The sequence below is a fragment of the Carcharodon carcharias genome, chromosome 2 (genome assembly GCF_017639515.1).
Source record: "Carcharodon carcharias isolate sCarCar2 chromosome 2, sCarCar2.pri, whole genome shotgun sequence".
Lineage (NCBI taxonomy): Eukaryota > Metazoa > Chordata > Chondrichthyes > Lamniformes > Lamnidae > Carcharodon > Carcharodon carcharias.
In genome coordinates, this window is record NC_054468.1 from 215,297,834 (window position 1) to 215,312,086 (window position 14,253).

The following is a 14,253-nucleotide window of genomic DNA, read 5'->3' on the forward strand; positions in this document are numbered from 1 at the left end:
CTCCAACAAGAGAGAATCTAACCATTACCCCTTTGGCAATCACTGGCATTACCATTACTGAAACCCCCACTATCAACATCATCGGGGTAACCATCGACCAGTAACTGAACTGGACTGGACTAGCCATGTTAATACTATGGCTACAAGAGCAAGTCAGAGGTTAGGAATCCTGAGGCGAGTAACTTACTTCCTGACTCCACAAAATCTGTCACCATCTACAGGGTACAGGTCAGGAGTGTGATGGAACACTCTCCGCTTGCCTGTGTTATGATCCCAGCTGATGTTACTATTGGACAAGTCAAATCCCAGGGTGGAACCCGGCTTGATAGATCCTAACTTTTAATTCTTGTTTAGATATGTGGAGATGGGCTACTGAACAGAGTCACAGGAGTCAGCATATGAACTTTTAACAAAAGAATAAAACATTTATTGAACAAGAAATGGTGAACTATATTACAATACGCCTTCACCCACAACTATATCTTCACAGATATACACAGATTTGTAAGGATAACACAAGTTACAAAAGGTACCTTATACTCTAATGTTCACAGTAAGTACACAGGCCAAGAAAGCCAATAGAGGACCTGTGATGAGACACACCACACCCTGAAACCAAAATGACAGTTGCCACCACAAACAGATGCTATGGATCTCTCCTCAACTCCCCCCAGTCACTTATCACACTGTGAGCCAACTGGTCTCACTGAACTCCGTCTTTCACTCAAGGGCTTTCAATCTCCACTCAAAGAATGTGCTCTGGAATCTTCCGCCAAACAACACTTTCTCTCAGACGCCTTCCACAAGGGTCCACCTCCAAGGTTTCACACTCTCCTTCTGATGTTCCTCTACCCTGGATCACCTCGTGAATTCAAGTTTTCTCCCACACACTCTCTCTCACTGACACAGCCATGCCAACAGAACACCACTGCTTCACATGCCCATAGGAAAGCGTTACAGGTCCTCAGTTATCTCCTTGGACCTTCTGGCTTTTTACATGCCTTTATTACCTTTAATCTGCATCCTGCAGCTTTCTTCTTTTTAAGTTTGAAGCTTGGAGCCTTCCTCTCTGCCCCTTAGTTTCACATCCACAGAACAGGACCTTTACCAGATTCCTATCCTTGTCCTTTGACTAGACTGACCTCTTGGATCTTCCCTGTTCCACTCCCCTGGATTTGGGGACTTTCTTTCTTAGTTTCTGGAATCTGCTTCTACAATTTCCTCCCCTGCCCAGCCTCTCTTGGCAGCTGGCTTCAACTTTAGTTTGATACTTTCTACCTGTCCCTTTGCCGTCCAGCCTCTCTGGAATCCTGGCTTCAACTGAATTGAAGCTGCTTTTTCTAGTTTTCTCTATCTCTCCTTGAGGCGTCCTGTTGCAATGCAACAGCACAGTTTTTTTTCTACTCTGTGTTTATTTTACTCCCCTTCAAGAATCAAAAAATCTTCATTAAAATGCAGGCATCTTTTAGAGTGAAACTAAAACTCAACTTCTTCTCTTAACACACAAATACAGAAATACAAATTGAACTTAAACTCAAAAATATACCTTATTCTTAACACACCCAAGTACACATATAACTTACTTAAACTATCTCTATTTCCTTAGACCTGGATGAGTGCAGCTCCAACAACACTCAAGAAGCTTGACATCATCCAGGGCAAAGCAGCCCGCTTGATTGGCACCCCATCCACAAACATTCACTCCCTCCATCACCGAAGCACAGTGGCAGCAGTGTGTGGCATCACTGAAGGAACTCACCAAGGTGTCTTAGACAGCACCTTCCAAATCCACAACTGCTACCACCTGGAAGGACAAGGGCAGCAGATGCATGGGAACAGAAGAGTGCGGGTGACCTGATCGCTGTGTACAAGATTATGAGGGGCATGGACAGGGTGGATAGGACCCAGCAGTTCCCCTTAGTTGAAGGGTCAGTCACAAGGGGACATAAGTTCAAGGTGAGGGGCAGGAAGTTTAGGGGGGATGTGAGGAAAAACTTTTTTACCCAGAGGGTGGTGATGGTCTGGAATGCACTGCCTGGGAGGGTGGTGGAGGTGGATTGCCTCACATCCTTTAAAAAGTACCTGGATGAGCATTTGGCACATCATAACATTCAAGGCTATGGGCCAAGTGCTGGCAAATGGGGTTAGGTAGGTAGGTCAGGTGTTTCTCATGTGTTGGTGCAGCCTAAGGGCTTCTTCTGCACTGTGTGACTCTGTGATTCTGTGAACACCACTGCCTGGAAGCCCCCCTCCAAGCCACACACCATCCTGACTTGGAAATATATCGTCATTCTTTCACTGTCGCTGGATCAAAATCCTAGAACTCGCTCCCTAACAGCACTGTGGGTGTACCTACACTACATGGACTACAGTGGTTCAAGAAGGCAGCCACCACCAACTTCTCAAGGGCAATTAGGGATGGGCAATAAATGCTGGCCTAACCAGCAATGCCTAGATCCCATGAATGAATAAAAATAAAATGTTTAGCAACATTGCATTCAGCAATGTACTGAACTTTTTTAAAAATTCATTCACGGGATATGGGCTTCAGTTGGAGTGAAGCTAACTTTATGAGCTAACTTTACACAACCATGAGAGATTGGCTCATTTACTATTTTAGTGCCATTCCAGGTGCCTAGAATATGGTGCACTAGGAGTACCATGGGGAAAAGGATTTTGGTAACAGCAGCACAAAGAAATGTCCAATGATGCATGCCTTAAAGCATTGCCTTTCAACTCTCCACATTTACTGATGACCCATGCAAAGCCCTCAGACAAGCTTATAGCTCTTTCATAGTTTACCATGTGTATCAAAGACTTTGCAAGGAACACATCCTTTACTCTAGGAAAATAATTGATGCATGATAAACTGGACACTCATACATACCACATTGCTGTTGCTATTCAAAGAGAAATAAACTGTAAATGTAAATGTAAGCATAGATAACAAGTCAACAGATCATTCAATCATTGAGGAAATCATAGCCAAAACTGAACCTGTTCTCCTCAAAGATCACTGAAAAGCAATCAGAAGCAAATATCCTTTCTATTTTCCTTCCAACATGATCACACTCCAATTATGGTACATCTGCCATTCCAACTGAAATTGAACCTGCAATGTTCTTGCATTGGTACTATATCGCAGAAAAATAAAAAAGTATTGTCCAGGTTCTTTTAAGCTTGCAGGATATGTAGTCGTATCTCCAACCTAAGCTAAGGTGCTGCTGAAGGATGACAACAAAGTGTGGAGACTACTTTACATACTGGAATGGGAAACAGGGGGACAAATCAACTTGCTCATTCATTTCTCTGTTATAGAGCAGACTCAGCAGGGGCCTTGGAGCAAGCAACTGCTTTCCCTTTCAGTCGAATACTGGATCCTAAATACTAGAGACTTAAACAGGAGTAACTAAATAAAAAGAATAAATAGTAGAAAAATATTTCATACGTTACATTACCATACTTATGCTATCATAATGAAGCAGTGACATCGCTATATATTTAAATGTCCATTTTTAAATATACAAAAACCTCAACAATTCATTTTGTAATGTAATCAACACACCTGTTATAAGATGTCTGATGCAAGGATTTTTATTGACTTTTTGAATTAATTGATTTTTTGTTTTATTTCTGGTCTTGTCACTTCTGCAACATAAGTGAAATTACAAAGTGTTGTCGATCAGCCTAGTTCCAATTAGATTTGAAGGATTTATATCCTGATCTGGATGCAACAACATGTCTCTACAACTGAAATTTCAATAAGGCCTTTGTACAGAGTTTCCAGGCAGATGGAGGTGCATTTTCCATTCACCCATATCATATTTCTTCATCTAGCCTACACGAAGTTTCCATATTTGTTTTCTTGCAGTGTTTTGTCAGTACATGCTTCAGAGATGTTAGGCACTGGAGAGAAACTACTTTAAAAATGAGCTTGACTAATAAGTTAAATGTTTTACAGAAGGCCAGGGCCCGAGCTTATATTTTGTGGACTATGTACTCTTGATCCAGATTGTATCAGAAACAAGGAGAAAAGAAATTCATGCTGGAAATTTCTTCAAGCTGTTCCTGCTCTGCCACTGCAACTTCACTACAAATGTGACAGAAACTTGTTTATGCGTGTAAATGGGATTTCCGCAATTCTGGTGAAGTTACGGCAGTGGAACAGCAGCACCTCTGAGGAAACTCACGGTTCATCATTTTTATCGCCTATTTAAACGGCCGTACAATATTCCACTGCTAAAGCGATATATCTTTTGCAGATCAGTGAAGCTGCTAACAGGGTCAACCTGTATAAGAATTCCCATTCTTCTAATAACATTTTCTGCCACCTCCACACTTGCTGTCCCAGCACAGATCAGATGTTGCTGCCAAGCCAAATGCTAAATTTGGTAAGTGTGAGACACTCCAGCTCTTACAGAGTAGTGGTTCTCAAACTGGGGTCCATAGCGACTATCCAGGGTTCGTGAAATAGAAATGCGAGCTGGAGGGGGTTGGGAGTGCAGCCGCCACACAAGCAGCACAGAATCTCATCCAGGAGGGAACCACACAAGGACAGAAAGACTCTTCAGTGACAAGCAGGCACACTTATCTCACTGTTATCTGTAAGGAAATACCTGTTTCCTGAAAATGACTATTAATGGACCCTATCGAGAGAGGTTGGAATCAGGTCGAAGAGCAATGTGCCTACTCTGTAACCTGTTTAGAAGATGTAGTACTAATAAACAAGTCATGAGCAGATACCACAGTATGTCTACAGCCTGTCTACTAATCAAATCCCATGCCCAGAGTCTAAGATAGAAGAACATGCCTCAGAACATGGTGCAGCACTTTCATATTTTGAATATTAAAATTTAGATGGGGTTCCATGATTACTAATCCATTTGAAAAGAGATCCTGAAACCAAAAATGTTTGAGGACCATTGTTATGGAAGGAAGGGGTAGGGCAACACAGTAAAGTTTTCTTGAAATTCTTTACTTAATTTTCTCATGACTGATATTGGCATACTGTGGGAAAAAAAATGGACTTCAGTCTTTGAGAATGGGGATCATGATATACAATTATCCTCTGTCCTCTTAAGGTGATGTAGGTAGCACTCACATGTCGCTCAATGCACCACACCCCCATCATTCACCCAACATCAATCTCTAGAAGTCAGCTTCATGCCTAGTATTCAAAGGCTCCAATTCAGACTTACACATTTACCAATGCTGCAAGCCTCACATCCACATCTCATAGCTTCCACATACTGTAGTGTAAAGGGTAAACAGATGGGATATGCTAATGTATGACATAGATGATGATGTACTATTGACATCAGTCAGTCATGAGTTGGACTCTATCGAGAGAGGTTGGAATCAGGCTGAGGAGCAATGTGCCTACTCTGTAATCTGTTTAGAGGATGTAGTTCTAAAAAACAAGTCGTAAGCAGATACCAGAGTATGTCTACAGCCTGTCTACTAATGAAATCCCATGCCCAGAGTCTAAGATAGAAGAACATGCCTCAGAACATGGTGCAGCAGTGGAGACATCGATGTAAAAACACATCAGTGTTATTGAAGGTACCACAGAGTGAAGAAAACTTTGAAAGCAGCTCGTAAAATTGGCGGCAGAAGGAGGCATACTAGAGAGAGGTATCGACCATACCTGGTGAGCAGTCCTGTCCTTGCCCTGCCGGTTTCACTGCGTTGAGGGGCCACAGAGAGGCCAGCAGTGGAAGTTATGGAAACACCACTTTATCCAATGCTAAGCAACAACAGGTTCCTTTCTTTATGCAGTAGGTCCACGTAGTAGATGGTGTTCTCCTAAGGCAAGGGGTGCAAGAGTCCACCATGGACTTCGAATCCATTCTTAAAGCCTTTGACACCATTTTTAGCCCGAAGCAAAACTTAGTCATTGAATGAGCATATTTTACCCAGCAGTCACAACAACCTGGGGAATCGATTGAATTACTTCTAACGGACCTATATCGCCTAGCTAATTCTTGTGGATACGATGCGCTGAAGGACGAACTAATCTGTGATTGCATACTCATGGGTGTCTGGGATGAAAATTCTCTGAAGTTCAACAGACCAAAGATGATCTTACTTTGGATCAAGCAGTCCAGTATGCAATTTGGAGCGACTACGAGGTTTCAGATGACTCCGTAGGATGGTAAGACCCACGGGAAGCAGCCCCACCCATGAGAATGCCTGCCAAACCAAGCAAAAGGGTGGGAAACTCCACACCGGTAGTCATTTTGAGATGCTTGCACTGTGGCTCCAGTGGCTGTCAAAGACTCTGCCACTCTGAACTTATTTGCGAGTGGGTCCTTCTGGGCGTCCACTGGGGACTTCTGTGGGACCTCTCAAGCATCTACTCACAAATGCACATGGGAGGTTACTGACACCCTACTTAGCAAAGATCACAATTATGTGCAGTTTTCTTGTGATCATGCCAGTCAGGCTGCCAGAGTACTGAGCTTTGCAGTTATTTCTGGATTCTCACAGGTGCAGGGTACCATTGACTGCACTCATGTGACTTTAAGAGCTTCCTGGCAGCAGTCACTACAGTTCATAAACAGGAAAGGGTCCCACTCTCTCAATGTTCAGCTGCTCTCAACCATCTAAAGCGCATTATGCAGGTATGTGCCAGATACCCAGGAAACCGCCACAACTCATACATCTTGAGTCAATGGCAGGTCCCACAGATCTTCAAGGGACCTCAATGCACTCAGGGTTGGCTAAGCGGGAACAAAGGCTACCCACAAAAGATGCGGTTAATGATGAGTGTCCAGTGGCCAGAAAGTGCCTCTGAGGGAAGGTATAACACTGCTCATGCTGCAACATGCTCATTGATAGAGCAGATCATTGGTATGTTGAAGATGCGATTCTGAAGTCTGGACAGGCCAGGTGGTGCTCTACAGTACACTCCCCAGAGGGTCTCACACATCCCCGTGACTTGTTGCCCCTTACACAACCTGGTGCTCCAAAAGGGAGATGTCTTGCCAGATGACAAGATGGAGGAGCTGCTCTGATGAAAACATCAAGAGGGCTGAGGGCGAGGAAGCTGATGGAGCAGGAGAAGATGCCATTGCATGGGCCAGAGGAGGCAGGCATGCATGTGAAACACTAATAGCCACCAGGTTCCAGGATGATGCTGACCAGCTTTGAAGATCCTCTTTGATCAGTGCCCTCCATGTTGGGTCCACCTTACCACCTTCATTGCTATCCTCTTCATCCCAACGCTACGCTTCAATCTCTGAATGAATAGTTACACTCTAGCATCACATCTTATCCTAGAAAGGTCAAGTAGCCTCGGGAGCATGTGGCCTTTTTGTGAAGTGCAACAGGGCGTTTCGTGAGCATTGTTGAGATGGTGCTGCCTCCTCAAGCATACTGTCAACATCCCACTGGCTACAGCAGCCTACAAGAGACAGGAGCAACACTGCATTCCTCATTGCACTCATGGCAGTACATCTGTATTCTGACAAGGCACCTCAAGGTCGTAGATTTTTACTGAGCGTACATCGTCTTTATGCGTGAGTCTGAATGTGATTGCGCAATTTGGTTTTAGCGCTCAGCCAATTGTTCATGCAAGATGCCTCTTCATCATACTTAGTCCTCAGCGTTACAAACATCCTTGGCACACAGTCATCTATAACTCTCAGTGAAGGATGTGGGGCTGCAGTTCAAATCACCTTTCATTGGTCCGCAAACATTTCACAAGCACCATATTCTGATAGCTGCCTGCCACTCATGAAAATGCCTCCGTTTGGAGTCTGTCATTGTCCCCTGATGACCAGCCCTGGCCTTTGTGCTCCTGAAAATGCAGACACACCATGTAGCCCACAAGATACCAAATCATTCCTAATAAAGAACACACATCAGATGTATTCCATCCTCATCCTTATCCCATTTCAGGGCTAAACATTTTCATCCCAGCAGCCTAACATATGCATATGGAAACCAGGCACAATGACGCCACTGTTAGTTGCACATAACCATTCAAGGAGCTGCAGTAGGTTAATATCAGGAAATGCTAGCCAGACCTTATGGCCCAGTGCTGCATCCTGCCATGTTCACGTTAGCCATGTGGCACCTCTGCACACAACCCCTAACAAACTTTTAAACACCTAGCAGGAAACGCAAGGACCAACATGTGTCAGTAAGGTTCTGAGCTCAGAAACACGGAGGTGAGAAGGTGGGCATTAATATTGGGGTGCTGTTCAGATTTCTACACAGACATTAGAGAATGCCGCAGATAGACAGGACCACGTATGCGCTCAGAGTTTGTGCTTATAGACAGAGCACATTCAAGGCTGACGGAGATAGTATGGAGCTCCATGAAAGATGTCCCATCTCCAGACGCCTCTACATTTCATCATCTAGGATACACATTGAGCAGTCTACAATGCAGAAGCATCAGGGAGCTACATCAGACTCAAGTTTCCGCAGTGAATACTCAACATCAGATGAATCTCTGAAGCAGACCTCAGAGATGCCTTGCGCAACCACAAATTTCTTTGAAGCTGACACTACACTAATGCTGATACTGAGCAGAGAACGGACAAACATTGTTCTGAGAGGGATCAACATGACATCAACCTGAGGCACATGATGGAACATCTGCGAGAAGGGAGTGGGGAGGGGGAGATGTGTGACACTTGACTGTCCACGAAACATATCATCATATAAAAAAGGCATACACAGCGGGAGAAGTGGAATGAATGGAAATCTATTGTCATTTGTGGAAATGATACAAAGATTGTGAACACCCATGCAACTTTCGTGTTCCTAGTATTTCTTCATCTTTCTAACTCTACCGCTACATCTTTGTGCATCCCCAACATCCAAAGCTGAAGTAGAGACAGCCTAGTGACTGCTATGCCCTGTTGCCTGTGATGGCTTTGGTGGGTATCCTCTAAAGGGCTGAAACCTGGAGGGCCCCAGCTTACTTTGGGGCTCCTGCTGTGGGGCAGCCCTCCTCCGCCTGTGGAGCTGCAGCTGATGGGCTCACAGGCAGAGAGGATTGAGATTGGCTGGACACTCTTGGAGTCACCTGGGTGGATGTTCCCAGGGTGCCCAGCTGCTGGTCCTTGTCCCTATGGGTGACTGAGGGCCCCTGGCTGACTCCTTGAGGAGAGGGGCACTTGGAGTGAGGTTGAAGTATGCTGTCCCCCTCTCAGTTAGCCACTGATGGATCCCACCTAGGGCTACAGTGCTAGAATGTAACTCCGGGCACACATCAGGCCATATGTCCTGGACCAAGGTCTCCATAGCAGTCACCATCCTACCAGTGTTGACCTTGGTATACTGGCTTGTCAGTGCTATGACCTCAGATTGAACACGGACGGGCTCCTCTATCGTATGTTGAAATCTGTTCACTGCATCGAACAACCCTGCCTGATATTCCCATGTCTGTCATTGCAGCTCCAACATCTGTGTTAGGGTCATGTCCAGAGGCTCCTGAGAATCCTGGCCTCCAGCAGACCTCTGAGTGTCAGAGACCTTGGATGTCCCTGCCTCTGCCTGCTGTGGAGCAGAATCTGTGCTGTTCTCACTAGATTGTGAACTCGAGTCTACTCTACAACTTGGTCCCACTGAGGTATGTGTCTCTGCGCTGGTGAAGGGTGTGGGTGAATGCTGTGACAGCTCAACATCTAAAGGGTTCTCAGATCCTCATCCGAGGCGGTGTGGGAGCTGGTCTGAGGAACTGGCTGCCAGTGTCCCTCTTGTGTTTGCTGCTAGTGCCGGTCAAAGAGCAAAGAGATAATTAGTGATTTGCTGCATAGTCAACAACATTACAAAGCACTCATGATATTGGGTGAACATTGAGCTAGTGATGGGTCCTCACTTGGTTGGGAGTTGCCAGCCTCACTGTCGGCACAGGCACGGTCCTGGTCCTCTCCAGCCAGCTCTGCCACCTGCTCTTTGTACTCTGTGAGGGCCTTGAGTTCAGGCATCCACCCTTCAGTCTGGGGTCTCTCCCTTTTGTTGTGGGCGAGCTTGTCCTGCATAAAGACAGATGGACAGACTGTGAGCAGGATAGATGCCAAGGCAGAATGTAACGATGCCTGCCTTCTGTGGGTGTTGAGTGCACCTGTGTAAGGGCTGAGCATGTGAGCTGCACAGATTGTGAGATCAGATGAAGATGTCAAAGTGTGAATGAGTGAGTCAGTGGTGATGTCCCTTCTGCTGATAGTGTGTGAGTTCCCTGTGGAGTATAACTCTGCAAATGCTTGATGGACTTGTGAGAGTGAGCGTTGAGAGTGAGGAGAAAGTTGACTTACCCAGGTGGTGCAGATGAGATCATTCATCCTTTTTCTGCACTAGATGGCAGATCTGCACTGCACAGAGTTGGCATTAATCATGCTAGCCACTTCCTAACAAGTTGGAGTGGTGAGGTTGGTGGACATCCTTTTCAATCACCGAGTTAGAGGACGTCCCAGCATTCCGGCATTCTACCACTGCGTCCAGAAGAATCACCTGCGCTCTGTCACTGAATTCAGGGGCACTGGGGCTTCTTACCTTGGGAACCATCATGTCATGGACCGGTTTTGAGCCGCAGGCAATGAATGATGTGTGCTGGTGCGGTTTAAATATGGTGCTTGACAAGATGATCTGATGAGGTCACGGCAGGGCAGACGAATCGCAGCCCATTGTTCAGGGTATCGTTTACTTTGCCTGGGTCTTTTAAGATCTACGTGTTTACTGTTGCCTTATTGGAGGTGTAACTGGGAATCAGATTAACTAGGGGATTTAAAAGTTATTATAGCAGTAATTTGTATGTGCTTACAATTTTTTCTTCTATTAATAAATGTTTAATTTAGTTTTATAAAAACCTCTTAAGACTCGTTGGTCTTATTATTACTGAATTCAAAGCCTGCATCTCGAAACATGTAAATTGAAAATTAGTTGTGACAGTTGTTTCAAGTTTCTCTCTGGGATTTAAGCAGCTGCTATGCCATAACATAGGGCTCTTTGCTGTATATATTTGAAATTCCTTGGTTCAGTTGGAGTTGGTGAATCTTAAGGTTACAAGTATGAGAAGCACTTTGAATTCAGGAGTTGGTGTGAGGTTTTTTTTAAAGTGGCGAGACTGCAATATGGCTTTGGCAGTTGCTCAGACTTGACTGGGAGTTGAAGTTATAACTTTGGCTGGTTTACAAAAGGTAACTAAAGTTAAGTTAATGGGATTGGTAGATAAATGACAATTGTGGCTAAGAAAGCAGATATAATTGAAGGTATAGCACAATATTTAAAGTTGGAAATGATACCTGACGCTCATGAGTCACAGCTGGAGGCAGTGAGACTTCAGTTAGAAATGAAGAAGCTTGAACTTGAAAAAGCAAAAGAAATGAAAAAACATGAGCTATTGGAAGCAGAAAAGGAAAGAGGATTTCAAAGGGAGCAAGTGGAAAGGCAGGAGAAAGAAAGGATGATGGAACTAGAATTCCAGGCAAGAGAGAAGGACCAAGAGAGAGAGGCAAAGGAAAGAGAAAGGGCATACCAGCTTAAAAGGCTGGAAGTTAAAAGAGACCTCAGATTCAGAGGAAAGTTCTGATGAGGAAAAACCCTTTAGCCTAAAACCCAGTGGAGAGATGTTTAAATTTGTGCAAGCTCTTCCAAAGTTTGAGGAAAAAGATATTTAAGCATTCTTTGTTTTATTTGAGAAGATAGCTAAACAGGTGAAATGGCCACAGGAAAACTGGACATTGTTGTTGCAATCCAGCTTGGAGGGCAGAGCACATGAGGTTTATGTTTCACTGTCAGAAGAAATGTCGGTGAATTATGATGTGGTAAAAATGGCTATTTTCTGTGCATGTGAGTTGGTTCCTGAGGCATACAGGTAGAAATTTAGAAACATGAGAAAACAGTCTGGGCAAACTTATATTGAGTTTGAAAGAATAAAACAAAGTAATTGTGACCGGTGGACATGGGCATTAAAGAAAGAGACAACACATGTAGCTCTTAGAGAGGTAATTCTTTTGGAAAAAATTAAAGATTCAATTCCTTTGGTAGAGAGAACTCATGTGGAGGAACAGAGGGTTCAAATGTTAAGACAAGCAGCAGAGATAACTGATGATTATGAGTTAGTTCATAGAGCTAAACCTTTTTTCCACCATCCTTTTAAATCATAAAAGGATAGAAAATGGGAAGGTGAAAGGAAGGTGGGTAGTCAGGGAAGAGAAGGAGTAGGTGGAAATTTGCAGTTTTTTCTCAGAATAAAAAGGAAGGTGCTGAGGGTAGAAATGACATTCAAAAATTGAGGTGTTTTCATTATAATAAAGTTGGATGCATGAAGTCAGTGTGCTAGAGATTGCAGGGAAAACCTGTTGGAATTGTAAACAGGTAAAACAGGAAGAATCAGTGGTAGGTAAACAAGTGGGAATATGTTCACAAATTACCCAAGAGAATTCTAAGGAGCAGGTTTCAGAGATGTTTAAAGATTTTGGATGAGAAGGGATGGTCTTCCACAGGGTGGAGTAGGTAAAGATGTTAAAATTTTAAGAGACACAGGGGCTAGTCAATCCTTAATGTTGTGGGATAGTGAGATTTGTTGTTCAGAGAGAGTATTGCAAGAACAGGTGATAATAAGTGGGGTTCATTGAGACGCTAAACCTATTCCCTTGTGGAAGGTAAATTTAAAGGGTAAGTGTAAAACAGGCAAAGTGACTGTTGCAGAGGGGAAAAATTGCCCAATTCAAGAGTTCAATTTATCTTGGGTAATGATATAGCTGGATCACAAATGTAGGTGATTCCTATGGTAGTTGAGCAGCCTGTAGAAGTGTTTTCAATAGAAGTGTTGCAGAAAGAGCATTCTGGGTTGTTTCCAGATTGTGTGATAACAAGATTGCAGGCTCATAGGTTGGAACAAGAAGAACAGGAAGCTCAAATGCAGGGAGGAGGTGTGGAAATCCAATTAGCTGACACTACGTTTGATAATATTGTTCAGGAAGAAAGACTGAAAAACAATTCAGCTGAAGTGTTTGACTCAAGGCAGTTGGCGCAGTTGCAGAGAAAGGATTTGCAAATATAACATTTATATCAGAAAGCTTACTCAGAAACAAAGGCAAAATGTATTGCAGAATGTTATTACCGTAAGGGTAATGTTTTAATAAGAAAATGGAGGCCTTATCATGTTTCAACAAATGAAAGCTGGAGCAAGGTACATCAGATTGTAATACCAATTTGGATATAAAAATGAGATTCTGAAGATAGCTCATGAAATTCCAATGGGGGGACATTTAGGAATTAGAAAGACACAGGCGAAAATGAAAAAAACATTCTTTTTGGCCTGGATTGCATATGGATGTAGCCAAATTCTGTAGAACATGTCACACATGTCAGATGATAGGGAAACCACAGCAGTGATTAAGCAGGCACCTTAATTCAAATTCCAGCATAGGAAGAGCCTTTTATTAGGGCCATGAATGATCGTGTAGGACCCATCCCTAAGACTAAAAGTGGAAATCAATATTTACTGACAATAATGGATGTGTCTATCAGGTTTCCTGAAGCAATACCTCTGAGGAATATTACAACAAAGAAGATTGTGTAAGAGTTAACTAATTTTTTTTACAAGGAATGGTTTATCTAAGGAAATACAATCAGATCAGGGTTCAAATTTCATATCACAGCTGCTTAAGGAAGTAATGAACAGTTTGGGGATAAAACAATTTAAGTCAACAGCTTATCATCCTAAATCACAATGGGCTATGAACTAAAAGCTATGATGAGAGCGTGGTCAGGATTATCCACAGGATTGGGATGGAGGAATTTCATTCTTGTTACTTGCTATTAGAGATGTTCCTAATGTATCGACTAGTTTTAGTCCTTTCGAACTAGTTTATGGTCATGAGGTAAGGATACCACTGAAATTGATTTATGAAAATTGATGGGTCAAAATTCAGAAACTACTCTCCTTGATTACGTATCAAAGTTCAGAGAGAGATTGGACAGAGCATGTGAGTTGGCTAGGGAACATTTAAAGATTTCACAGCAAGTGAAAGCAGACAGGAAAGCTACAGCTCGGAATTTTGTTGCTGGAGAGAAAGTGCTAGTTCTGTTACCGGTTCTGGGTGACACATTAAAGGCAAGGTTTAGTGGGTCTTACAGGATTGAAAAGAAACTGAGTGAAGTAAATTACTTAATAAATACTCCAGATAGAAGAAAGAAGCAGTGTCATGTAAATATGCTTAACAAGTATTTTGGCAGGGAAGAGGACCAAAAAGTTAATGGTAGTAAATAATGAGAAAGAAGTAGAAATGC